We start from the raw sequence: 27,664 nt of genomic DNA, 5'->3' as shown, positions 1-27,664 counted from the left end.
TTAAGGATTTGCAGTGCTTCACTAACCTTGGATTAGCTTGACTTGGGTTAGAAAAGCCTCTCAAGTTCTTTCTGTCTTTACACTGTGCTTACTTCTTCCACCATGGAAACAGTGACTCTGCTCTTGGGACTCCTTGATTCTTGGACCTGTGGTTTTCTCAGGCTGTCTCTGACTGCTGCTCTGGTCTCTTTGCAACCAAACCTGCTCCCTTCCATGCAGCTCATCTGAAGTACAGCTGGATCATTCATATTAGCAATGGAGTGCCTGAACATGACCACAAGCTTATACCAGTCCTTTTTGCACAAACCTTTCATGGTTCTAGAATKGCTTCTTCACAGCCCCACTGAGGTTTATTCCATTTCCCAGTAATCCRTCCTCTTACCTTCCACACTGGCTCCAAACTTTGAGCTACAGACTCTGGAACCACAAGTTTTTGCTCCCCTGCAACTGACCATCAATCCATGAAGTATCAAGAAGGAGAGCTTGTCACTTCATTCCCATTCTGTGGGACCAGAGGCACAAATGTACCCTGTGACTCAAGAGTGCTGGTCTGAGTTCCAACACAAGACGTAGCAGCTCAAAATCCAGTCAAGTTGTTCAGTCTCTGTGCCTCCTGTGCCTGGTTTGCTGTCCTTGATTCTCATGGGTCAGCTACRCTGTGCTGTGATGCCAGCCATCCCTTCCAAGCAAGAACAACCTCTCCCTAGGCTCTTCCAGAAGATGCATTCACTGGGATAGCTCCTGGGACTTCAGTTATCAGGCCCTAAAATAGATGCATTAGGGTTGAAAAACAGGGAACAGAATGTAACAGCAAGTTGCATCATTTTGTTTACATCTTGTTCCAGTTTCTTTTTTCCTTAATTTATTTTGAGAGCTTTATGTCAGACAGGAAAGCTGAACTTGATCACTACATAGCAAACCCAAGCAGGAAGCAAACGTTGAGTAAGAAGACAGACTGTGGTTAAGCTTGCAACAGAGGGATGATCRCCCATGTCTCAGGATAATGTGAAAAAAAAATGGATTTAGAAAAGAATCTGCAGAGAATCTTTGCTAAGAAGAAAAAATAATATGATCACTCCTGAAACAGTGTAAAAACAGAGAAATTATATTTTTTACTAAAAACAAGATGTCCAGAAAATATGAGTATTTTTGTTTAATATATTATTTTGTATCCCTGGGATTGACTGGAAAAATTCTCACCTTCATTTTTCTCTGGAGTTTTATAGAAAGAATAATGCTGACAGTACTAAMTGATGAATAATATTGAGCTTCCTTAATTAAAAAGTTATTATTAGTGCATTTGTTAACTTTTTTGTTCCAGACCTTTCCATGTTTCTTTGTTTATGGAAAAAGATCATGTACCAAATATGTCTCTTGCAAGTCCATGAAGGATTTTCTCCAAGGAGAATCCAGGAATAATATTTTAAGAGATGACGTTGTTTCAGTAAACTCAGCTATAAATATTTTAATTGCTTACAAAATGAATCAAATTTGTCACATCCTTAACTCCTGCATGAGGAATCTGGTATCTCTGTGCCAGGAAGAGCTATGCCGTGCGTTCCAAATTGCCTGCAAAAGTCACAGCCAAGCCAGAAATTCATGCTAAAAAAAATACTTTACTTAGAAAAGTAGTCTTTTCAATGGTATTGAAAATTGGCAAAATCCTGGGTTTGGAAGGGCTGCTGGGAGTTGCTAAGAYGTTCAGGATATGAGTTGCCAGTCTGTAAGGTGACTATACCAATTTCCTTGATTTTGTAGAGCTGAATGAGTTGCTTTGTTCCTTAGACTACACACATGGAAATATAAATGGTTTCCCTGTGACATAGATGCTATTAATATAAAGAAAATTATCTGGGCTTTCAGGAAAGTATAAACTAGAACTTCATAAGACAGGGTGTGGATACAGAACAGTCTGCAGTTGCCTCTGTGGAACAGAGCTGGACTGTTTCAAACATCCTCAAAAGGCAACTAATTTTAAAAATTGAACTAATATTCCCTATTTGTTGACATCATTTAACTTTTTCCTATTTTTAAGAGACATAGCAAATGGACCTCCAGATTAAGAAGTGAGGCAAAAATTATATGCCCCTGGTTACCTTCATCTTTCATCCACACTTTGAATGGTGACATTCTGGTTTCTTCACTTCCAAAAATGTAATAGAAATTGCAACATGGCAACACGACTGATGAAAGTATGGAACGGCTTCCAGGCTAGGGCTCTTTAGCCTGGAATAAAGAAAGCTCAGAGAGTACAGGATATAAAACCAAGAGTAGCATTACCAGGATGGACATGGATTGACAGTTCTATGCTGGTGACAAAACCAGGGTCCACACCAAGATGCTCTCAGAACCAGGTTCAGGACAAGCAAAAGGAGGTGAATTTCACACAACAGGTGGTTGAAGCCCCGTGTGCTGGGAATACAAGATGTTTAAAGGCTTTTAAGAGTAGACTGCCAAGCATTTGGAAGAACAAACCCTTGGAGTTACTACTTAGACAGAAAACATCAGGCTTGGGATAGGTGGAGGGCAAGGCAGCTTTAAAGGAATCCTTTGTGATTTTTTTCTATTCTTCCTTTTCCTTAGATGCCAGACCATGATCACCAGGAAGACAGAAATGTGACTGAGACAGAGCCCAGGTCTGAACTAGTGCAGACATTCTGATGTGAATAGKTTTTTAAATATTGATGACAATTTCCTAAAGATGGGGCATGACAGGAAATAACTGCATGAGCAAATGTTACTTCTGTGAATGATCTCACAGAAGTAAACCCAATGAATTTCTGAGTCATCTCACTCTTCAAGAACTTGCAGACCCAAGATCTAAATAGTTTAATTCAATTCTGAAACATTGCATATAAAGTTTGACCAATATGTGCCTGCTTTTAAATGTATATTCCACCTTTTAAGGAATTACATTTTTTTTCTATGTGGCAGCTTTTTCTAAGCATTTGATTCACTGCTAAAGATCTACAGTACATTCAACAGGTGTGAAATACTATCAGAATTGCGCAACAGCACAATGCTAAGTGTCATAAAATAGATTAAAGGATTTGCCTTTCTTCCTGGCCTTCTACCTATTAAATATCAAAATCATATACTTTTGTTATTCAAACAGATTAGGGAGTTACAAGTAAAATTTGGATTAGAAGTAGTATTAACAGCAGCTTAAAAAGTCATAATAAGCCAGTAGAAAAATTGTGGGAATGTTTCTGAATGGCTTGAACTATGCTTACCTACCTCTGCATTATTTCCTGACCAATCTTAAATGTTTTGGAATTTTTCTGGCTTATTCTTAAGAAATACACCTGGACTATATTAGAAAGTAATTAAGTAAGAAATAAAGAAAAGGAAGTCAGAATTTATTCCTAAATGTTAATTAAGCAGTTAGATGCAAACTACTTGTGAATTAAACATTTATAGGTTATTTCTGATGCTGAAATAGAGCTTTCATGGTTAAAACCCCCTCAGATTCTTTCCAAGAGACATCTCCCACATGACTCTGATACAGCAATTTGGATTTGTTACACCAATTGACTGCAAAGAAAGAAATGTCAACGGCCTCACATAAATGTCCTTTCTCTGATAAGCTCTCCCTCTTTGAACTACAATACCGAGGACAACATTGTTTTGCTTTGCCACAGACCTTCCCCTAAGTTTTTTGAAGGCTTCAGAGGTTCAGTGGAATTTGACAAGAGGTATTTGGGCTTTTGTGTTTTCTTTTAATTGCTGCACCCCGGGGTGGATCCTGCTGCTGCTGCAGCCGGGGCCATTTGAGCAGAGGGCGCAGGACCTTTGGCTGCTTGTCACAGCTTGCAGGACTGGGGCAGTACACAGCCTGCAGAAGTTTGCATGTTCAGAGCAAAGATTTTGTTTCAAAATGCCTGTYCAACTCCTATGCCTGGCAGCTTAATAGATGCTTTCCTTCTACACAGTGAATAGGTGTTTATATTTCTGTATTAAGGGTTAACTCTTAAAGTACACAGAAATGGAAGTTATTGAACTGTTGATTATGGTTCCACTGCAGCAGTTTGGGTTAAAACCTTAAGTGTTTGTGTCAGCTCTCCTTCAACAACAAACTTAATTTACCTGAGCAGACACTGCAGGTTTGGTTCTGCCATGGCTCATTTCAGGACGAGCATTTTGTTGTAGATTTCTTTAAGTGTACAGACCTTCAGAGACTATGGACAAGCTTAACTGTTCACATGAAGCATCAGCCCACTAACTTCAGCTTCAACAGTGATGAATCTGTTAATCAATCTTTTACAGCWGTGAGGTAACCTTCTATGTGTACAGCTCTGTTAAAAACATATATTAAGAATTAGAAAATTAAAATAAACCATGTGTGTTTTGGAATGGAATGTCCGTTAACATAAATGCTTTTACAGCCACATARAAATAGAAACATGAAATAGTTAGATTTTCCATACATCTGTTCAGCAACAGCCGGTGCTTTTATTAATATATTGTTTCTCTTGTTAAATGCACGATTATTTAGAAAATTTCATGATCCTAATTTATGAGGAAAGTTACGTGGAATTACACAGAAAATTTAGAACGCAAACACATATGCCTCATTCCTCTAAAACAAGAGATTGGTTCTTTAAATGTTCTCAATAATTTTTGTAGTCTTAGGCAMCCATTTGTTTTCCTTTCTCTCTTGAAAATAATTAAATAAATGAAAGTTTGCCCCACTTCTCCCCTCACACMTCCACATACATGCACACAAACCAGCAAAACTCAGTAGTTTTCCACTGGCACAACAGCCTTTCAGTGCTTGCCATCTGCTGTGCTGGCAGGACCCACCAAAGGAGCAGCAGCAGCAAGTCAGGAACTGGAATGTCATGTTGTGAATATTCATTCCATTTTCATTGTCACAGCTGGCCCTCATCATCTCCYAGACTGACCTTGCCTGCCTCAACTTCCCCGTGGCAGCTTTGGAGAGCAGACAAGAGTGAGCTACTGAAATCAAAGCTTACAACTTACAMACACCAGAAATCCCCAGTCAAAACCAGTCCCCATTCCTGCTGGGRGGTAGAGGTGTCTGTCACTCCCACTTATCATTTGTTACACAGATTTTTGAGGCCTTTTGCTCTGGGATGAGTGCTTTAGTGAAATATCACTTTTCTAGATCCATAACCAGTTTATTTTGGATTTATTTCTCGCAGAGTGTCTTTCCCCCTCTTGCTAATTCTGTTTCTGGGTTGTGTGTCCATGCTTTCAACACATGGTGAATGTGAGTGCACAACTTCATTACCTCCAGTTTCAAATGTGGAACCAGAGCTCAGACATCCCAAAGGGCAGCCAGTCCCTTCAGGAAGCACTCCTGCACCTCACTCAAGTTAAAACATGCTAATTGTAGGCTTCTGTTATTTCAAACCTACCAGATCTAATGCTTTCAAAACCTGGTCTCAGCAGGTAGGTCCACAGCACTCAGGGAGGCCCATGGTAGATTCCCTGGTTCTGCCTGCAGGTCTTGAAATTCTAAGGTCTCTGGGCAAGAAATCTGCTTTAGTGAACAAAGCTCCTAAGTTCCTTATCTCCACATAAAGACTAATGAGGTAAAATAAAKCAAATCTGTCTGTCAATTAAGTCCTCCTCACAAGCAACTCTCTTCAAGTCAACTGATGACATCAAGACAAACTTACCCACTTCCACACGCTCCATGTTGTGATGGAAGCAGATGATTGTACTTTGTCATTCCTCCAATMTGAGCTCACAGATCTGCCTTTTGCATAGCTGGATTTGTATGAAATCTGTACTACTGCATCCTTGGGATAGCAGCTTTCCCCATAAACGCTGTTGCTTTGTTTCTGCTCAGGTAGTACTGAAACCACAGCAGGGTTTCCCTGATCTGCCTGTGTTAACACCCTCAGCCTTGTGCTTCAGCAGTGGGACAGAGACAACTAAATCACAGAGCCACAGAACACCCCGAGTTGTAAGGAACCCACAAGGAATAGAGGTCCAAACCCTTGCCCTGCACAGGGCAGCCCCTGAAATCAAGGCAAAAGGCCTSCCAATGCTCTGTTTCTACTTAATTCTGCTGTCTTCTGTTCGAGCTCCTGCTGAGGCCAGTTTAAGTCCTGACTGTGAGTGCCCTCACAAACGAGCCCTTCGGTGAGTCCCGACTGCCAGAGCCTGYTGAGTGCCAACGTTTATGCTTGGCTGGAGAGATGGGATCCTGGGCTGCACTGGGAAGAGCATTGATAGCAGGTAGAGGGAGGTCATCCTGCCYCTCTGCTTAGCCCTSTGAGGCACATCTGGAGCGTTCTGTCCAGCTCTGGGCTCCTCAGGATGAGAGACATGGARTTCCTGGAGYGGGKCCAGCMGGGGCTGYGGAGATGATTCAGGGCCTGGAGCATCTGTGCCAGGGAAAGGCTGAKGGAGCTGGGGCTGTTCAGCCTCGAGAGGAGCCCCAGCTGAGAGGGGCCCTGAGCCCTGTGTGTCCCTGTGTGCAGGGAGGGCTCCCAGCAGGGCCCAGGCTCTGCTCCRGGGGGCCCAGCAATGGCCCCAGAGGGACGGGCAGGAACTGATGCCCAGGGRGTTCCACCTGGACAGGAGGAGGAACTTCTGTCCTGKGCAGTGACCGAGCCATGACCAGACTGTCCGGAGAGGGTGAGGAGTCTYCGTCGCTGGGGATATTGCAGAACTGTCTGGACATAGTCCTGTGCCGTGTGCTCTGGGATATCCCTGCTGGACAGGGAGGCTGGACCAGACTCCACCGGTGATCCCTCTCTGCCCGCCCGGCTCCGAGCTCCGAGCTCCGAGCTCCGAGCTCCGCTGCAGAGGACGCCGGGCGGCGCGGGCGGAGCAGCACGGGGCAGGAGGGAAGGGGCGGGGCCGGCCGGGGCGGGCCGGGCGGCGCGCGCCGGAAGGCGCGGCCAATCGCGGCGTGGGGCTCGGCGGCGCGCGGCTCTCGCGAGAGCCGGCGGGTAAACATCGGCCCCCGCCGGGGGCCCGCCCGCTGCCATTAGCGCGGGGGCGGCGCCGCGCTCGGACCGGGCGGGAGGTGAGTCTTGAGGGGAGCCGGGTCCTGAGGGGAGCYGGGTACCTTCCGCCACGGCGCTCCACGCGGAAACAGCCCTGGCAGCTGCCGCTGGAGACTGAGAATCTCCCCCTGCCTTCCCTCCTTCCTCCCCCCGCACCGTGAGGCAGCAGGAGCAGCCATCGCCGTGGAGGCTGTGGGAGCGCAGCCTCAGCCCCGGCTGCGGAGAGGATCGGGAATGGCTCTGGGCTGCCCACCTGCTCCCGGAGTGACTCGTCCCGCATCCCCTAGGSTGGCTTGTCCCGCTGCCCATGGGGTGACTTGTCCCCCTGCCCCCGGGGCTGCCGCCTTGTGGGGGACTGAGGTGTCCGCCGGGGGTGTCGGTGCGGGGACACAGGTGAGCCTGGCGGGGGGAGCCAGGCCCGGGGCTGTGCGGGGACCCCGCCGGGAGGGTCACGGCTGGACTGTACTCGTGCTACAGAACGTGGCTCTAGGCTTAAGGGTGTCCTGCCCTCTTTAGAAATAAATAAATAAAGGGACGAAATTATCTCCGTAATGCGCTTAGAAAAGCAAACAGAACCTTCACAAGTTTCCACTCGCGGGAGGAGCAAATCCCAAACCTTCTGCGAGCCGGAGGMGTTTGGGATTGGGGCCCCGTGGTTTGGCGGTCCGGCTCGTGCTCTGTGTCTTTAGACATTTCTCATTGAGGTGCAAGTTAAGTGTGAGAACTAGGAGAGGTCTCTCAGTTGTTTGGTTTTACTTGGTCTGGTGCTTTTTGGCTTAGAATAGAAGAGTTCACATGCATGTCTCCTCCGCTGTACCTGGTTTCCTCTTGCAAAATCCAGACTGGAAATAAATGAGCCTTGCTGTAGGCTCTGAATCAAAAGCAGGACGAAGTTTGATTTTTTTTTTTTTGTTTGTTTTTTGTTTTTGTTTTTAAGAAAAGTTTTCTGTAAGATATGTGATGGGATATACTAGTTTTGCTTTTGCCCTCTTTTTGGAGAGCAATGGGATTTTTGTTGACCACAGATGTTGGAGTTTGTCAGGTGTGCCGATTCAGTGTTTTGATTACAGTTTTTTAAGTCACTTGAAGCTGAGTGATCTTGTTTATGAGTGTTTATAGCACTAATAAATCTCACTGAGTTGTTGTGCCTGCTCCATAAAAGATGCTTGAATAAATACAGGAATCTGAAAAATTGTTTTCATTCCTTATCCTTTAGGAATGAAAGCATATCAGYCTTAATTTTACTCTGAAAAGTGAGAAGAAATAGGAGTCCACAGGCTAGTGACCTGAGAGGTGATGACCAGTAGGCACAYTGATTACATGTGAGAAATCTGTTCCTGTATCTAATAGAATTGYTGCAGTTTTACCTTCTGTGACATATGTAGATGTGTTTTCCTAGTTTTGTTAAGAAATATCTTGGCTAGTAAAAGTCAGATTTGCATAGCTCTGTGAACTCACTTGTTTTTCCTAGTTTTGTACATGGCATACTCTATGTTCAATTTGAATATTTTTGCTTAAGTGTTTMAAATTTTTTTAAGCTCTGTTATTTCTCAAACATTTCAGGGGAAGACAAATCCCAAGCCRCTAGCTAAACAGAATTCAGAAGCAAATATTTACAGAGGGCAGATATAATGCTTTATTTCTTTCTGCCCTTTTTTTTTATCAGAAAGGCTATTCTAAAAAAATCAAACAGCAAACCCATACCCCATCATTAACTTGTAGCGGACTTGGACCAGGCCTATGCTCTTGGTGAGAGAATGTTCCCAGGAGAATAGAACTTTTGGATTTCTGTCAAGTGATCTGTTGTGGCCCTGCTTTTGCAAATTTTTGGTGCTGACCTCTGAAGGTCTGATCCGCAGTGGAGTCCCTCATGGGACTCTCCTGGATTGGAATGATGTGGCATGTCTCACTGGAGTTCCATGCATGCACAGCTCCTCATGCATGTGTCTGAGGTTTGTTTACCTGTTCTTTCTCAGGAGTTCTGTGTAGTCTCCCTTTGATCATCTGTCTTTGTCCCTGAAGTTTGAATGGTGGGTAGGAGTTTTTTTTAATCATTTAAGTTACTGCTGTAGTTTGGGGATGGCTCTTGAATCCTGTAGTGACCACAGGAAGCTTAGTCACTGTCTTTGTCAGCTGTATCTGTCTAGGCAGTGGGTTTGTTTTGCTTTCAGAGCTCATCTTCTCCCTACAGATTCAGTTTTCACTCAGTCCATATTTATTCTAATAAAAATGTTCTTCCCACCAAGTTTAAGCTGAGCATTAGTTAAAATGTGAAGCCAGTTGATAAACTTAGGTATTTGTATTCCCGGAGATGCAGGGTTTACATAGAAATTGCAATGTAAAGAATTGCTTCTCTGAATGCARTATTCATCAGCACAAAGCCTGCTAAGCTGATATTATATGGTAAATGGTTTGCTTTTACTCTCCCAGAAAGAGGCTTTGTGTCTTAGGGTAATGGCAGTTGACATAAATCAAACATACAATTGTCCACAAAATCATTTAATCTTCTCTTGTTGCTCATTTCAACATATAGCTGCACTTAGCGCAGTTCTGCCACTAGTGGTAATTGCATTGCTTTGGCTTGAAAAGATRGGTTTGATAAATAACTGAAGTCTAATTTTTGAGATGGGTTGGTGGAGAATTTTTCAAAGTCTAGTGATTAAATAGCAGCTATTGTGCAAAATATTGTTATGCTAAGGGTAAACCAATTTAATAACGGAGGGTATGAACTCACAGAAGAGTTATYTATTTCATGTTGCAAATTTAAATAGTGAATTTAAGGTGGGGGATTGTGGCTTGTCTTGGAGGCTCAGAAATTAGTTGTCAAATGCAGCAGAGCAGACTTTATAATTTGATTGGTACAGAAAATCCTGCAAGTCTGTAGTTTGAAACTACAGAGTAACTTCTGGCAGACCCACTGATCCTATATTTGCATGGGGAATTAATAGAACATTTTTCTTTTAACAATATAAAATAAAACAGGAAGTAGAGGGATAAATTAACAAAAAAAGCTTAGTTTGCGTGTCATAAATAATTTGATCAGTATGGAAAGCATTAAAATGGACATTAAAATAGTTAATACTGTCTTACTTGTGAAATCAGGTAATCTTCTAATGCATTGATATCTCATTAAATACTTTTTAGAGATTAAAAAAGCAAAGGAAAATACTGGATCAGGAAAGAATATTAATCTTTATGCTACAAATATCTGGTTTTCTGAATTCTCGGTAATTTAGGTGTTGGACTATATTCTGGYTTGAACTGTAGATGTGGAACTTTGTTTCTGCTGCATGCCTTTATTATTTATACCTACAAATTTGTAAATTTGTTAGCTGAYACATGGTTTTATGAGAGCTACAACTGATTAGAATGTGAATTTGGAAGACTACTTCTATGGATTTTGATTGTCTAAGAAACAGTTGACTTTATAATTTTTCTAGTAAAAGGGAGCARTGGTTGGTGAAAATGGTAGTCTGGGTTTATGGGATTTCACAAGAATGAGAATGTYCTGAAGCAGTAAAAAAGGAATCAACTATTCACTTTTTAGTATCACAGAACAGCCAAGATGAAGTAATAGTTTGGTGTGAGCAGGTTGTACAAACAGGTGGAGTTTATCAGAGGTGACAGAATGAATGGGAGGGAGGAAGTAAAGGGATAACTCGTATCTGTATGGGAGAGGAATACTATTTACTGTATTGCAACTTATATTAGCTATGTCTCTTATGTTCCAGAGTTTGAGCCTGTGATCACTGACRTGCTGTAGAGGAGCTCCAGTCTTAGTAAAGACCTTGGCATATTGGAGTTTGTTTAATTTCGTTCCATAGAAGGGGAAACAAAAAAACTTTTTCTGATCTTTGAACRGATGAAAGGTTGTGAAACCTTTTTCTACTACATGTAATAAAGAGAGCTGTTTACAATTCTGAGAGCCCTGTGTATARTGTCACATTAAATACTGCATATATAAAATGTACCAAGGTATTTTAGCAATTGAAACTCCAGGTAGGAAACCAAAACCAAGCCAATCATCCCCGAGATGAACACTTGGAAAACTTTAGYCAAGTGGGTGCCTTCCCAGACATTTGTACTTAGTTGAAGGCCCTTTTTATGACCCACTGTAGTGGAATAATGCTTATGAGAAACACGGTTGTGCATAAATTGAGTGCAATTGAAATGAAGATATTAGGCTGCACCAAGCCATAGGAGTTGCAAAGACACTCAACTTCCATACACAGGAATATATGGAAGGGGGAGTAGTCATAACTTCCATTCCCATAACTGAGGGATGAGGAGGTAATGAAAGTGATCACTTTAGTAAGACCCATTGCTACCCGGAATGACTGCTGGGTACAGAAACAACAAAGGAAAGTGGCTTGACAGAWGCAACTTGTCACAGGTGGAGAGCTGTGTGTGCTTAGGGAGCTCTCCTGGTTGTACAGGCTCCATATGGCTGTCCCTAAAGAAATAGAGACAASTTCTCTGTCATGCTTGTGCTGTGCCATGTACTTCATCCAGGGTCACTGAGACCCTCCCCAGGGGACAGATGAGGTCTCTTCCTGCCAGTTCACTGCCAGTTTGGGGATTGAGTCTGTTCTGTGGGTAGAAATTCTCACTGTTTTTATGACTTTACTCATTAAAAGAAACCTACTTACAGCTGAACTGATAGGTAAATTCCAAAGGATATTTCCTTGTCTGCAGGAGGGCTAGCCAAGATGTGGATGACCTCACCAGAAAACCCTCTTACCCTTGCTTGAAGCTGGACTGGGATTTAGATATCTTAGATTTCATGGATCACATCTGAGCACAGAGGAGGTGACAGGGTGCAAATGTCCCAGTATTGCCCCTTTATTTCCCAGTGCAGAGCTGCCTCTTTGGCTGATCAGCTAGATTTGAACCAGATTCTGGAGAGGGCTGGGGCAGTTCACAGGCTACAGTGTTCCACTCTTTCCCATAAAAWGTGAGAAAAACCTTTCCTTTCAGGAGAAATTCCCTTTTCCCAAATTAGCCCAGTGGAAATGGCAGATCTCAGACCAATGGCGTCAGGCTCCTTTTGTATATTGGAGAAGTGTTTATTACAGACATTTCTTAAAATTTGTTTTAATTATTTTCTACAATGAACCGTTGCATAATGTGTTCCCTGCCCTTCCCTCTTGCTGGTGCCTTATAAGGGAGGTAACCAGAACGGCAGCCAAATATCAGCTGATGATGAAAGAATTGTTCCACTTAAAATGTCACTAATTTTTAGCCTGCTGAGTCCTGTATGAGGAGGAAAGTTTATATTAGTAACTCCCCAGACAAAGCATTGCACTTCATTGTTTAAAGACAGTTATTGTTTCTTGAAGTTAAGTATTCCTCTGTTCTGTGTTCTGTAGTGTTTGGCAGAGCAGGAAAGGAGAACAAATTTAATCACAAGGTAAGGATTTAGTGGGAGTACCTGTTTTTTCAAACGGTAGCAACTGGATATGTAGAATGAAGTCTGTTTAAGAGTAATTAAAAGTATAATTTAACAAGCTGTAAAACTTGGAACTATGAGGAAATTTTGAGCTCTGATATGAGATTCTCTGTGGGACACAGCCATTCAGCAATGRGAGCTATAGCTGGTACAGACAGGTAACAGGCAGCTGTTAAAGCACATTCCTGTTCAGTGGAGTAATGGCTGTTGGTTATCAGACACTGATGTAGCAAATACACTTGGTGAGGCTTAGCAAGTCAATTTGAAARGCTGAGACAACTGGAATTGTTCAGCCTGGAGAAGAGAAGCCTTTGGGGTGTCCTCACTGTGGCCTTCCAATAACTGATGGGAGCCTACAGGAAAGATGGAGAGAGGCTCTTGATAAGGGCCTGGAGTGACAGACAAGGGGGAATGGCTTCACACTGACAAAGAGCAGGTTTAGGTAGGATATTGGGAAGAAATTCTTCCCTGTGAGGGTGGTGAGGCCCTGGTACAGTTTGCCCAGAGAAGCTGTGGCTGCCCCTGGATCCCTGGAAGTGTCCAAGGCCAGGCTGGGCAAGGCTCTGAACAACCTGGGATAGWGAAAGGTGTCCCTGCCCATGGTTGGGGGCTGAAATTGAATAATCTTAAAGGTCCTTTCCAACCCAAACCAGTCTGTGATTCTTYGAAGTAAGGTCGCCTTGTGGTACAGATCCTATAGTTGCATGTCTTGGAAGGCAGTCAAGTGCATCACAATGAATTCTGATTTTCAAGACAGAGTGAAAGAAAGGAATTTTATTGCTTCTGGTGTCATTGGCATACATCTTTGTCACTGRATTTTATTGGTTTTGTTTTTTCTTGGTTGGTCCTGCTAAAGTAATATAGAACTCTGGTTGAGMAGGTGAGTTGCAGTTCTTTGACTGACTTGCTCTATTTCACTTMTGTAAATCAAAAGTTTTGATGTATCTAAAGAAAGCTTTTACTAAATTAATCTGCCTGCTGATTAAAATAATTTGTTTGCTTCACTCCATTAAATTAGCTACTCATGTATCTCCATTTCCATGATTGCTGTAGGAAATACTCATATTCAGGTTTATTGGGGAGGAGAGAAACAAACCAGGCAACCTTGATTATATTTTAGATACAATTTCTGGTAAAATCTTATTGTTAGGTCCYTCCTCAATCTTCACAGCAATAGGTAGAGTCTTACGAAGTAGGGACTCAAGACAGAATCAAGGTTTATTGAAACAGGAGTTCTTCATGAATTCAGCTCTCAAATCTCCTGTGAGCTAAGAGTATAAAAGACCATTTTATGTTGAAGTGTATTAGATAGTTCCTCTTATGGTTAATTATTATATGAATATTCCTGTTCTGTGAGATTCCTTTGTCTTTTCAGGGAGTTTAATTTTACAAAGACGGAGAGTTCATATACAGTCTGTATCACTTGAGCATCTTAGCAGTCTGGATRTGGTGACCTCACTGAACAATTCACTAAGTAGCAATTAAAAATTTTCTGTGGGCTCTTCTTTTCCCCTTCTTTATGAAAAAAAAATCCCCAAAAAATATGTTAAGAACACCTGGTATAATCTTCTGTAAGTTGCTTATTCTTTGTGAAATGRAAGTGAAGTTGGACAAAATGACAATAAGCAACAGATATTGAGGCTGTGGCTCTCAAATCCAGTGAACTACAAACTGCTATCAAGGCACCACACTCTCCTAGCCCATCATCATCCACCTCCCAGCCCACTGGACCACAGGCTGGAAATCATAAAGATGAGCTGTGGTAGTAAGAGCAAGCGTCATCAGAAACAATTACAGGTGAGAAATTTAATTGCAGGAAGATTTTTGAGAAGGAGATCTGGAAAAACAATACCAGTTGTTTGAAAGATGAAGGAATGGAGGATTCTTCTGCCTGTTAAATCTTCCTCTCTTTTTTCCCTGTCTTTTTTTTTTTTTCCATGAGCCAGTGATAAAGGGAAAAGAACAAAGTGGAATGCTTTAAATTTTCAAGCTTTGCTGRCAAACCTTCAAAGAAATTGGAATTTCTTTTACCTTCTTTCTTACGTTGTACCAGTTCTTGACTGATCTAGTTCTCGGTAATTAACAGTGTTTACAGGCAACAGTCATCCATTCCTTCAACAGGAAGGAACACACTGAAGTCTCTCCAAACCCCAGGTGCACAAGGAGGTGCCAAGTTGTCTCCAGTATTTGAGGCCATGTAGCTATGGTAATGTTACGGGAGAATGAATCTTTGGGATCGATTCTCAGATTCCAGCTGTGCTGGTGTGGTAGTCATATATGGAAGGATGGAGCTGTCYGGGTGAGGATTGGAATATGTTTAACCAGCTAATCAGTTTGATCAGGTAAATCCTGGCATTTCCAAAGGGGTGGTTATACCTGGGCGGYAATTTAGTGAATTTGGATAAAAGTTTCTTGTGACAGGAATGATGATGTGCCCTCTTGTCTTCCCAGCCTTGCTCTGGGCTTTGTCTCTATACGGAGTGTGAGATGAATGCCATGCTGATATGATCCATGCTCCTAAGGGTGCTGAGAGTTTCAGGCCATTGATGCATTAATAAGCTTGACCAATCTGTGGATATTTAAGTCAATATATTTCAGCTCTAATGCCAGCTCCCACAGTCAGTGCTGGTGGTGCTGGTGCTGCTGTAGGGTGACCTAAAAGAACTTTTCACTTAGTTTTTTCAGGAGGTGTCTGAGTAAACCTGCCCTATTCCTTGCTCTGAGTTCAGGCTGAAAGCGTTGTCTCTGACAGCTGGGGTTCATTCATAACTCCACTGTCCTAGGCTCACACTTTGATACCTTTAAGTCCCGTTTAATCCCAGAGGGCACCTGATTCATGTGAACTGTTTGCTTTTGCACACAGACAGGTAAGCCACTCTTGTAGTGGCACATGAATAAAGAAATAACAAATTCCTTTCAGAGTTCAGAAAAAAAGGTGGACATTGTATCACCAAAACCAGGGAAGAGAGAACTTCTGTTGTCTGAATACGCACTGACCTCCAGCACTGACTGGAGCTGCTGCTCACATCCTGACAGCCTGGCTGCTGACAGGATAACTTTGTTGAGCGCCTCTGCGCAGAGGGATTCCTTTGGGCCTGCCAGAAATACTGCTCACCTTTGGTCCGCACTAAGATGCAAAACTCTGGCCTTTGTGAGGGTACAGTGAAGAAATACGCTTCCCCTTTTTATGTTTGAATAAGCAAAATAACATTCTGCTCTGTAAAATAATCTTTACAGTCAGAAGCAACATTTGGGGAACAACCAATGGATTCACATCCATTTTTTTAATGTGTACTTTGAATCATTGCAGTTGAAAGGTTTGAAATCATAATGGAAATTCAAAAAAGAAAAAGGAAGTAATTATAAAGTAATTGGGGGGAAATAATTGTACACTAATAACAATAAGTAGTTTTATCTAGTKTTCTGTCTGCCTTTTGTGAAACAAGCAGCAAGATTTAGAAAGCCAGTTTCAGTTTTGTTTATAGTCCAATCTAGTTTCAAGTGTTGACCCCCAAGCATGGGATGAGCTTGTGCTGCTTGGGGAGCAAGGGCTGCAAAAGAAGAGTTATGATAGTTTTGCTTACATTGTTTTGCTTTAAAAAAAAATCCAAGAAACTGAAAGCTGTTGGTGTTATTTTTGTTTTTTCTTTTTAGAAGCCAATTTTTGAAATTTGTCTTGACAGTATCCTTCTTATTTCTATATGACTGTAATTTTCTCAGTCTGAAAACCATGGCATAAATGTATTTTCTTGGTTCTTTTGCTGAAGTGCTCCGCATCGGTGGCGCCATTTTTAAAGATGTACAGACTGAGAGGATAAAAGCTTCTGTATCCTTACTTAGACATTAGGGAGAGTGAATCTGCATCTGCCTGTGTGCAGTTGGAGAATGCATTTGCAGGATGAGGTTTTTTTTTTATGTGACTCTGCAATCCAAGTGCTTTCCATCCCTCTTGCTTGCCAAGGCAAGGCTGGGTTTTGCTACAAAGATGTTGGTTAATTAAGGGCCAGCCATCCCTTTTCCTTGAATCCTAAAGTAATCCTCCTCAGATATTGCAAACTAATAACCCACAGGAGGAGCAGTGCAGATCAAGCTCCATATTTGTCTTGGRTGGGAGGCTACACTCCTGTCTGGAACATCTGAATTGGTGCTTTGGGTGCAGCTTCCTTCTATTYAGGGGTGGTGATGATCTTGTCAACAAAGCACCTAATTTACAAGATGAAGTCACTGGCACAAAGAGGGCTCCCAGCATTTATGTAYATCTAGGCAGGGAAATGGGCTTTTTGTCTTGTGGTATAGCAAACACCTGCCTTTGCTTTTCCCTCCAGTTTTCCCTTCCTTGGATAGATCAGAAATGTAGTTTGTGCTTGACCCTGACTGTARGATCTTTAATGAAATAAAATTTAGCTAAGGAAGCTTTACTGCATGCATTCCAGTGACTTTCCAGATTAATGGCATTGACTTRTGTAGAAATTAACAACTAAATCTTGATTTCTTTTGGTACCTTGGTCAATGCTAATTCTAACCAAGAAGCCTCTTTCTTTGATAAATCTACTGCTCATACTGAATTTGGTGGTATAATGCTCATTGACTTTGTGGGAAAGGGAACAGACAAAGGATAATTGTGCTTCTATGGTGGATACTGTAGGACATTCTTTGAAGTGCTAGGCAGATATGAGTGTACCGAGTTGTTTTTTACAAGTACTTTTTCAATATTGAAACATGTGGTACTCTTTGAGGTACTGACCACATTTGACTCTCAGTACTTCACAGGCATTGTTCAATCAGTTTAGCAGCTGTTTACAAAGCACCAAAATTCAGAAGGCTTTCATCTCTGAATGAAACACATTCTTTTTTCTCAACTAGGCATCTCTGAATTTACTGAGCAGCACCAATCCCTTAATATTAAGTGTGATTAGACTCAGTTACCTTGTGCTATCCCAATGCAAAAAGTTGCAGTTAATTRATGGAATCAAGTGATGCTTTGAAAKCTGTTGCTCTGAATTGTGTTTGTGGCAYATACAGCTAAAATTACTTTCACTTTAAAATATTGTTATTTAGTTTACTAAAATTGTATCACTTGCTTTATGCTCTTTTACTGGCAAGATAAAAGATAAATACAACTAATGATTGATTTCTCTGAAATGAAGGGGTTGGTTCAAGGTGAGCCTCTGTTTCTATGCTAAATTTTCTTAAAGAAAAATGCTTGAGAACTCTGAAACCTTTCTTGGCTCCAAAAAGAAATTMATTTAGAATGTTGGATGGGAATATTCCTGTTCTCCTTTTGCATGGCTCTAGTGTGCTGGAAGCCAGCAGGTCCTGAGCTTTATTATTGGTAAAGTGTTTGGTTTCATGTATTACTTAAAGGAATACTTAGATTAGTTCATATTTTGTAAAAATGCACTGGGATGCTTTTACCAAAGATGCTGTATAAAAGCAATYTGTGTTTTGAAGTAATTTTGAGGGAGGATAATTCTTTTTCTCTACCTTATTCAGTCCTTGGCCTTTAGAATGGTATCAACAAAGGAAGTGACTCTTACTCTTGCTTTTGTGATGTGGTTCCTAATTTGCTGAGAGCTGGACTGAGATCCCTTGACTCATTTCACGTAAGCCACCAAAGGGCTATTTCCAGTTACTGCCTGGACCAGGTCTTGGAGTTGAAAGATGCCATCTCTGACTGCCAGCCATGCCTCACAAGAATCATAACAACTTGCATTTCAAGTATTTCAACATGATAATTCAGCCTTTGAAGTTTTGGCACCTATTTGGCAAGGGATGTCTCCAAAGAGGTATTTTTAGCAAACAGTATATATAGAGCTTCAGATCTTCATCTTTTTTCTTTATGTGGAGAATATTTTTACTGTCTGTGAGGTGCCCAGAGGTAAAAGCTGTAAAAATGACAAGATGCTCGAGCAACAGTTGGATTCAAATTGCTTTAAATTTGGTGGAAGCTGTGCCTATCTGCATTAGACAGTTGCTTGGCCTTCGTGTGCTGGAGGGTCCAGTGCCCTGTGCAGATGGAGATGAGGGGACAAGGGATGCCACCTATTTTATTTCCTTCATTTGGCTCTTGGAACATATTTTAACTGAAAGTGAAATCTGTCTGCTATAGAACTACTATTTGCTGAGGGTGGTTCTCTAAAAGTGCTTGAGAAACCTGTTACAGGCATGGCCAACAGTTACAGACTTTGCAGATTATGAGGAAAAGCAAACTGCTAAATCCAAAGTCTACTTCCAGATAACCTCATGACAATGAGAGTTGACATTGTGTCAGATGCCAGACAGGATTCATCTACCTGCCCCTGGGTGCTTAAAAGTTACACATCCAAGCCAGTTTGACATCTTAACCATCCTGTGTAGTCACTGGAGTTGGAAAATCACCAGGAGAGATTTGCTACTGCCTCCTGCAAGGGTGACTATAGGTGAAGAAGAAGGCCCAGGTGGACTTCCAGTTGTGCTGTCTGGAATGAACACCCTGATACTGCTGTGTGACTTCTGAGTAGCTTCCTGTGATGGATGAAACGTCAACAGTAAGATCTAGTGGGTTCACTTTTGGCAAATRTCCCTAGAGGTTCATGCAAGAACTTGTGAATTCACAAACTCATTTTGTTTTGCCAACGGGGGGGGAAGGATCCATTTGTTTTTCTCCAGAAGAGCGTGAAGAATGTGCTCCCTCAATAGCAGCTGCAACAGCCCTAGGGCTCCTGTGATCCTCTGCAGTTGCACCTCTGCAAAAACCCCAGGCTCAGGTCAACTGAGCTTTTTTTTCTGTTTCCTGCTGTAAGTCTAGATTTCCCCATAGTTCATTGTGCCATTTAGTGTTAAAAATAGGATTCCATAAAGCATTTTTATGTTCCTGAAGTGCACACACTTTATTTTTCAAACGTGTGTCTGTGTGAAGCCTTGCCAGAGGAGCTGTGTGTCTTTGCCCAGTGCTGACCTGATCTGACTGTAATTTTAAACTCAAGGTGAGAGTTAGGACTAATCCAGTGATTCCTGTCTCAGCTCTTCCTTCACATTTTTGGCAGCTTCTGCAACTTTCTTTTTTGTGTCTCAGATGCTGGTATAGTGCTGCATAGTTGACTTTTTATTTAATGTATTTTTTGGTGGTTCAGATTAATTTTGTAGTGCCTCACTTTCTGATTTCTGAAATAGGATTGAAATTGGCTGCATTTTTTGTCAACTGTATGTGGAGAGTGCTATGTCAGCATGTGTGGCTCACCATCCCTGGAAGTGCTCACCATCCCTGGAAGTGTACAACAAATGACTGGAGGTGGCACTTAATACTGTGATTTAGTTGATGTGGTGGTGTTGGTCAGGAGTTGGACTGGATCTTGGAGGTCTTTTCCAATTGTAATGACTCTAGGATTCTCTTGGGCATATTTCTGCTCCCAAATGTTCTGCTCTGTTCCCCACAGGCTGCTGTGGACACTTGTAACAAGTGAGGGATCTTCCCTTGCTCATACACTTTCCAAATCCTGCCAGGACTGAGCCTGAGTTTGCTTCATTTCCTTCTCAGTCCAGGTGATAGTTACCAAGATCATGTGTTTTATGTTTCAATTTTGCAAAATACCTCTAGATCTGATTAGAAAATATTTTAAAGGGGCAAAACATAATTTTCTTGAAGGCTGGGAGGAAAGTGCWTCACACAGGGAAGCAGAATAAAGCCTGCAGCTCCAGTTCATTGGAAGATGAAGATCCTTTCTGGCATTATTAACATGAGGGATAACCCAGAGGAGAGGAAAGCAGCTTGAGGCTTGGGAGCAACCCCARGAGACCTTTGTAGCTTTGGGCATGCTGGGAAGAGGGAGGGCACACCTTCCTTCCTGGAGGCTGCCAGCAGAGCAGCTTCCCTGTGCTTTCAGGATTTGGTGAAATTTACATAATCTATTTTGCAAAATTTTACTCAAGGGGATGCAAAAAAAAAAAAAAAAAAAGGTAGACTAGCCTCCAGATCTGGCTTCCAACCCTGAGTTACCATCTTAGATCTGGGAAGAATAATGAAATTTTTATTATGGATCTAGGCTAGGGAGGTGGGGCTCAGTATCAATGGGGCCTAATCTGTGTAGTAAAAAGAGATAGTTTTTCACAGACCTTTTCTGACTGCCAGAGGTAGTTCTAAAATAAGGGATTTCACTTGATTTTCTTTTTGTAAATGAGTGCAAGTTAAAATAYATTTTAAGGTTTTTCAAGGCTCAATTGAAACAATAGTTAATCATCTGTGGAATCACAGATGTAAATGTTTTTGATTCTGTGCTAATATAACATTATTAGACTACTTTCTCTTTATTTTTTAGCGCTCCTTACATTTCCAGAAGTGAGAGAATAGAGCAGAGCAGCTGCTTGTGATTTGTGAAACTGGGACATAATCTCTCTTACCCTGTGTTATATCGATATGACAARCTACCTTCCTGATACTGAGTGTGGCTTTACTGGGAAGCTGTAAAACTTTCCAAAGGTTGTCTGTTTATCCATACTTTAAAGGRCAGCTGATTAATGTTATTTGCATATGAGCAACAGAATATGTAAACATTGACTGGGAGTCATTGGAGGAATGCTCTCAGCTGGGCTCACAAGAGCAGCRTTTCTCCAAAGCTGTGTGAAGTTCAGCTTGGAAATGTTATCACCAAATTTGGCCTCTTGCAGAGTATTAGTATTCAATGGTCCTTTTTGTTGCTCTTTTCCATATATTTCCCCATTTCTGAATTCATGGTGGGATTTCAACCCTGTCCTTGGAGCAGTGCAAACCGTCTCAAGTGCTTATCTTGCCACACACACCTCCCAGTCCCTCAATGTACAGATCCATGCCTGGCTGCAGCCATCAAATGGGCAGCTCACACAAGTGCACTTCCAAAGGAAGGCGCAAATGTTCATGTTTCAGGTTAAATAATGAATTTTCAGAATTAATTAATAGTGTCTTAATGCTTAAGACCCCAGCCCTTTGTGCCTATGTACTCCTTAATTCTCTTAACACAACCTGCTGGCTGCAGGAATGATGTTTGCTTTCTTGTAGGATAACTGAGGCACACTTTAAGTACATTTTTTTCCTATTTTTCTATATCGTTTGTTTTTGCACATAGGAAATAAAATAGAATCCAGATCATCGGTTACTTAATGCAGTTTCCTGTGTTGTAGCCACAAGAGCATCCTTCCTCTATACATACATCTGTCATTAGAAACAGAAAACTCAAAATATTCATTACTTCAATGCTTCTGTCATTGGCAAATGACAGGAATTTATTGTGGTTTTATTTTGCAGGATTTGTCCACCTCAAGTTACCATTAGAGGTTGTGTTAGGGATACCTGAGTTGGTAACTCTTGTGGGAGAGTGCTTGAGTAGAACAAGAGGAGATGCATTAAGGAGTGAGTCAGAAGGTGGGCTTTCAAGTGGATATTCCTGGTACGTTACCATAGATCAGGTACCGGGCATTTCTTTAAGTCTTTGAATGACCATAAAACYATTCAGAATCAAGTACAAGTTGTGTCTGCTGCAGAGTGGGCTTCTTATCCAGGTCAGCATTGCTGTTTGAGYTTGCTTGTTTGTGGTGGGCTTTGCTCAATATGCCGGAGCCAAGCAGTGCTCCAGGAGGAGGACTTGGGAGAGCTCACAAACATGAGCAGCACATGGTACGAAACCTTCCTGCTCTTTGCAAATATGGCTAGGGTAGTCCATGGGAAGTGCAGCACATCGATGGATGCTCAGCTGTTCACCATCTTTGGCCTTACCTCAGCCATTCCCATCAGAATCAAATGGATTGTGTTCTGTACTGTTGCAGTCTGAATTAAAGAGAGTATAAGAAAGTACTTACAGCCTGTATTTTGAGAGCTTTGCACGGCTCTCTTGTCTACCAACCCATTTCCAAATGGAGCCAGCAAAAGTGGGGGCAAGAGGGATGTGACTCATTGGTGAGAGTCAATGTTTGTGTAACAGTTGTCACAGTTGGGCTCTAGGGTTTCTGTTGCATCCAATCTGACATAAATGGTCTCTATCAAAAGGGCCCTGTCCTCCAACTGCCACAAGTGGTGTATCCAAACTTTACTGGGATGTAGTCCAAGTCTAGCTGCCTGCAAAAGGGACAATGCTGTTCTCTGCCTTGTCCTCTGTGTCTGTCCCAATTTAATTGCTCCTTTTTCACTGAATTTGCATCGTCGGAGGATGGGACAAACCAATTTGCTGATCTTATGGAAGAGTGGTCTCCTTTTCACAAGAGCATGGGGCTGGTTGGTAGCTTAATTTTGTCAGGCTGCTGAGTTTCCCCAACTGGCCTGTGGCTGCGTTATTAAGAAAACTGTAGGACTGTGTGGCTGGCTGCATTATTAGGAAAACTGTAGGAGTGTGTGACTGGGACTTGAGGAATCAGCSAAGTGGAGAGGAAGAGATTTGTGTTTCTAAGAAGCAATTGTAGACCTTGAAGCAGGACTTGGCAGCAATGTCTGTCCTTTCTGTGTAAGGGCCTTGAGCATAGGACCCATCCCCATAAGGAAATGTTAATGTTAAATATTTCAAAAGTGGAAATGATCTCATTCTTCCTACGGCTTATTTGGGTTTTTCACTGGTTACTATTTATGGGAAATAGCTGATTGTATCCAACTTGTCAAGCAATTCAGATSGCTGCCCAAAGGACTTCTTTATTTGCCACTCCACCAGTCTCCATCTTTACCCATTGTTTGCACAAAACTGGTATTTCCGTTAAGATTTCCTGCAGGTAACTCCACTTGTTTTTATCTGCACTTGACAGATAAAGAAATGGAGGTACAATGACACTTGGTCACTTACAGAGCAGTAGAGACACCTTGAAGAGGAGCAGTGAGAGCCATTCTGCAGGGACACAAGCATTGCTTCTCCTTTGAGGTGACCTGTGTTCCATGAAGAGTCCTTGTTTTACTGATGAGTGTCTGCTCTTTTGCACAGTCAAGGGACTGCTTGGCCTTCAGCACATGSTCCAAGATTATTCTGTTCTGAAGGCTTCCTTGGTGGGAAAGGTTTGCTCCTAGAGAATTTATATTTTTTTTTCTTGTTATTCTTGCCATAATCCATTTAATCTTGAAAGCATAGGAAAGTGGGCTCTTTGAGATATTTTTTTTTAAATCTGAAATTTACTCTTTTATGGATGTTTTACGTACAACCCTATTATCATAGAGAAACTTAAGCAGATGTCTTCTGTTCCTTTTTCCTCTCACTCCCTTGCAGCTGGGTATAACCAGAGCTTTTATCCAGACCCTGGTCTGCTTCTCTTTTCCTTTAACTAGAAAATCAGATAATAGAATCCAATATCTTAGATTAATTTAAGGAAAAACAACAGCCATTCTGAGTGAACTTTCCCAGGCCAAGACTGGAGAGCTGCGTCTTACAGGGAGCTAATGCCCATCACAGTCCTCATCGTCTTTCACCTATGTGCAATTCCTTTTTTGCCTTTCTCTTCTCTTCCTAGAAGGGTGAATATGCAGTTGTGTAGGAGGGATCATGTGTACATACAGACTGTCATAACAAAGCATTCCTGGTGCCCTTCAGCCCTGGAGGAGATGAGCAGTTGGGACATGGAGGAATGGCTGCCAGAAGACTCTCAGGTTTGACAAGGCAGTCTGCCTCTGCAAGAGCTGTTTCCTCTCTACCTAAACTTCTAAATCTCAGAAGGAGAAACCCCAGCTACCCACTTGCTGTGTGTTTATGATATATATGTTCTCAGCATGATAGAAATGTTGAAATACCAGACCACAATTGCATTGACTGGTCTGCCCTAAACCAGTCTGATATTAAGGCGCAATGGTAAAGCTTTCTCTTCTTAGTTGTTCTTGTTATCACCGTGGGGATTACATGTTGCCATTATGGTTTCTTCGTGAGATAATTCTGTCTCCACATTTGTACTGATGGCCAGGGCTGCTGATGGTTTGCTGGTAAGAGTGTGGCACAGCTCCATCCTCACTATTCCAAATCTTTTTCCCAGCTTCTGGCAGCAGGAGGGTGGTACCATGTGCTCCTCTTACATCAGGAAACCACACACATCTCTTCATCTCTGTRCACCCTGGGCCTCACCAAGTTAGTCTGCTTTGCGTGCCAACAGCTGTCTGCTTCTCCAAAAATCATAGTTAAAGAAATGAAGTGTTGTAGTGGGATTTGAATGGGCAAACATCTGTTCTTCACTATTGCATGCACTAACAACATGCACTACCTGCATTTACAGTTTTGTAGGGCCAGAGGGATCTGTTGTGCTCATTAACCCTGACTGGAGGCACTGCACAGGCATGGCTGGGCAGTGATGTTCTGCATCTCATTTACCAGTCAGCTCCTTTGCTGGCACAGACTTATCATGTGTAATTACTTAATTTGATTGATGTGATCTAAAAAGAGCCTGGGAAGAGTCAGGGATTCGAACATGTATCAGTGAGAAAGATAAGTCATTTTCTCCAGCATTCTTTGGTGTGAGAGTCTCTCCTAATTCCAAAAGGTCTTGCTTCCCTAGGCTTCTTAGGAGGTAGAAGAGCTTTACAAAATACCTAAAATCTAGGAGTGGAGTTTCTTGGATCACATCTGAAAATATATTCCAGTCTCCTTGAAACTTTATACTCGTGCTCTGTTAGAAGCTCCTTCACTTATTCTTCGCTTCTGTCCTAAGTTGTRTCTCTTGGCCACAAAAGATTTAGAGAAATTCACCATGACTCAGTGTTGCCTTTGGACAGTTGTACATGTTTTAGACTGGGACATATTTCTCATKGGACCTCAGTAGGACTTCTTCCAGAAAACTGTTAATTGAGGAGGAAGCTGATTTATGATTGTTGACCTTGTTGTCATTATTTCATGATCCAAAACATTGCAGCAAGATATTTAGCACGGGCTTTTTAAATGCCAGTTAATTTAACAGCTCTTAAAACAATATTTTCTTATGCCTGAATGCAAGTACCTGCTAAAAGATGTGAAAATGCTTAAGTGCACAGGAATGCAATTACTCCAGTAAACAGAAGAGCTTCCTGTTTTTAGACACTTTTGAGAGGACAGATTTGCACCACTGTGAAACCTGGAAAGAGCCAGGAGAAAGGACAGATACAAGTGAGCTGAAGCAAGCTATGAAATGCTATTTCACTSTGAAGCATTGTTGGCTTTCCAGCAAGCTACTGATTTCTCTTGTCCCCAGGAGATTAAAATGCATCAGTGGTAAACACTGGAAGAAAGGAGTGGCTGCTTGGGACTGCAGGTCTGGTTCCCTCGTCATGCCTCATGCTTCATTTAGTCATCCGGAGTGTTGTCCTGAGCTGACCTCCCACTTGGAGCACTCCTTGGAAGACAGCAGTATGTGGATACACCAGCACCTCTTCTCCTTTCCTGTTCTGGCTCTAGCCCTCCATCCTTGCAGAAGTACAGCCACTCTGTGTCCCCTCTCTCTGTGACGTTGGGGTSGATGGGGGACTCCTGCCCAAACCAGACATTCATGTGGAGTGAGGCAGTTGGAGTAGGTACTGCTAAATCCCAAATAGCTGGATTGTCTTAAGAAGTAAAGAAAATAAAATCATTTATTTGAAAGAACTGAGCCCATGAAGATTCTGGTAAGTCATTGCATGTCCTTCAATGCTGTGTGAGTGTTCTAAGTATAGAACATCTCCAAATGTGCTCCTAACTTTGGGACAGAGCTATTGACGGTAGAGCATAARGAATGTAATTGTATCACCAAAGGCTGAGGTGAGTGGAACTGAGATGGAAGTGACCTTATTAGTGGACTGGTGTTTCTAAACTTGAGATGACCGGTCTCCCATTTTTTTGTGAAAGCCAAGGTTATGACATTTGGATCAAAAGTTTCTTTGCTGCTTGAAATGGACAAAGGATTAACTCTAAAAGAAAATAAACATAGTTTATGTATCTTATATAGATGTAGGTAGACTTAGTTTATGTATATATTCCCCTATACAGTCTCATATACCCATACATAGTTTCAGCCAGCCTATACCTATTCAGGGAAATTAATTTGTGCTTGCTTCTCGTCGAAAGCAGCAGAGAATTGAATCATGGCCRCTGCTCATGGGAGACTTCTGCTGCTCAGCTGTGTTGAATGGCAGGAAATCCTGGAGTGCAGCACAACTCCAATATTCAGTTTTTATTCCATATTAGGAAATATTTCCTTATCATTACTGTGGGTGTGTTGGAATGATTTCTGAGATTAATTTCTGCRAGCCAAATTAGCAGACGAGGAGGCCTTGTCCGCTTATTTCCCGCTCTCGGACAGATTCCATGGGAAGGAAAAAGCAGGCTCAACCTGGGTCAATCCCTGCAGGTGRAACCAGCCTCACCCAGACTTATTTTAAAATGGAATAATTTCAGCCTGGTAATGTTTCCTCAGTCTGGGTCGTGCAGCTTCTCATGCTGGCACCAAGCACGGAGCGGCAGCGGGAGGGCAGCAAACAGATGGTTGGATAGAAAATGGGCTCCTTTCAGAGACAGTCCTCGCCTGTGCCAGCTTACAGCACGCACACAGCCACGGCCTGGGCTGGGAGGGCTTCCTGCTGTTGGGCAGAGGATTTTTTTTGCCTGCTCTAATCAGAGCCCCACATTGACATTTTGGGATATTTTTAGGTTTAGGAATCTACCCCAAAGCAGGAAAGTACCTTCCTTCTTAGGAGCAACTTTTTTTTGGGTGCATTAAGCCCCTCTGAAGCTCAGAGGAGGATGTGGGAGCTGGCTGCTGACACCCCAAAATGCTCTCTGAGCCTCATTGTCCCCCAGATTTTCTTGGTGTCATCATCATCATCATCACCACTGTGGCTCCAGGACTCATGCAGCATTTTCATCCTGAGTCCTGTGTGTCTGTGAGTGTCTCCCCAGGGTTTTTCTCACGGCTRTGGGGATCAGGCACTGGGAGTGTCCCCTCCTTCTGGTTCAGAGTCATGGAGCACTTTCTCCTTTTAGCTGTGACTATAACGGGTGCCTCGCCCAGATGCCCCATGGGGARAGAAAGACTGAAAATGGCTAAAACATTTGAACATCTTTGGCTTTTAAATAGCAAAGTCTGTTCCAGTGGGGCTAATTTTACTCACTTTCTTAGTGGTACTTTAAATAGAACAAATATAATGAATTCTGTAACTTTAAAGTAGCAAAACTTACTCAAACATAATGCACACTGGGGAAGGAAAGCTAAAGGAAATGAGGTAAACAAACAAGGTAAATGAAAAGCTGAAGTGTCAGTGATGCCTCGTTGAAGTGTTATTTTGTTTCTGTTCCCAAAAGGGGACTTGTGAAAACTGAAG

At 42.2% G+C, this 27,664-nt stretch overlaps 1 protein-coding gene across 2 annotated transcripts in view; it reads left to right on the top strand.

Moving 5' to 3' along the window:
• The first annotated feature begins 6,922 nt into the window (after positions 1-6,922).
• Positions 6,923-27,664, top strand: part of STK38L (serine/threonine kinase 38 like) — a 42,472-nt gene continuing 21,730 nt past the window's right edge. The window contains exon 1 of one of the 2 annotated variants that reach the window (XM_057370504.1): positions 6,923-7,006. The gene's annotated coding sequence lies outside the window, so the exon portion shown is untranslated. The remainder of the gene's footprint in view (positions 7,007-27,664) is intronic. The other variant, XM_057370505.1, reaches the window with a different exon arrangement.

The sequence above is a fragment of the Malurus melanocephalus genome, unplaced genomic scaffold (genome assembly GCF_030028575.1).
Source record: "Malurus melanocephalus ecotype Western Australia unplaced genomic scaffold, MMel_1.1 scaffold_128, whole genome shotgun sequence".
Classification (NCBI taxonomy): Eukaryota; Metazoa; Chordata; class Aves; order Passeriformes; family Maluridae; genus Malurus; species Malurus melanocephalus.
This window is presented reverse-complemented; position numbering and strand designations above follow the sequence as displayed.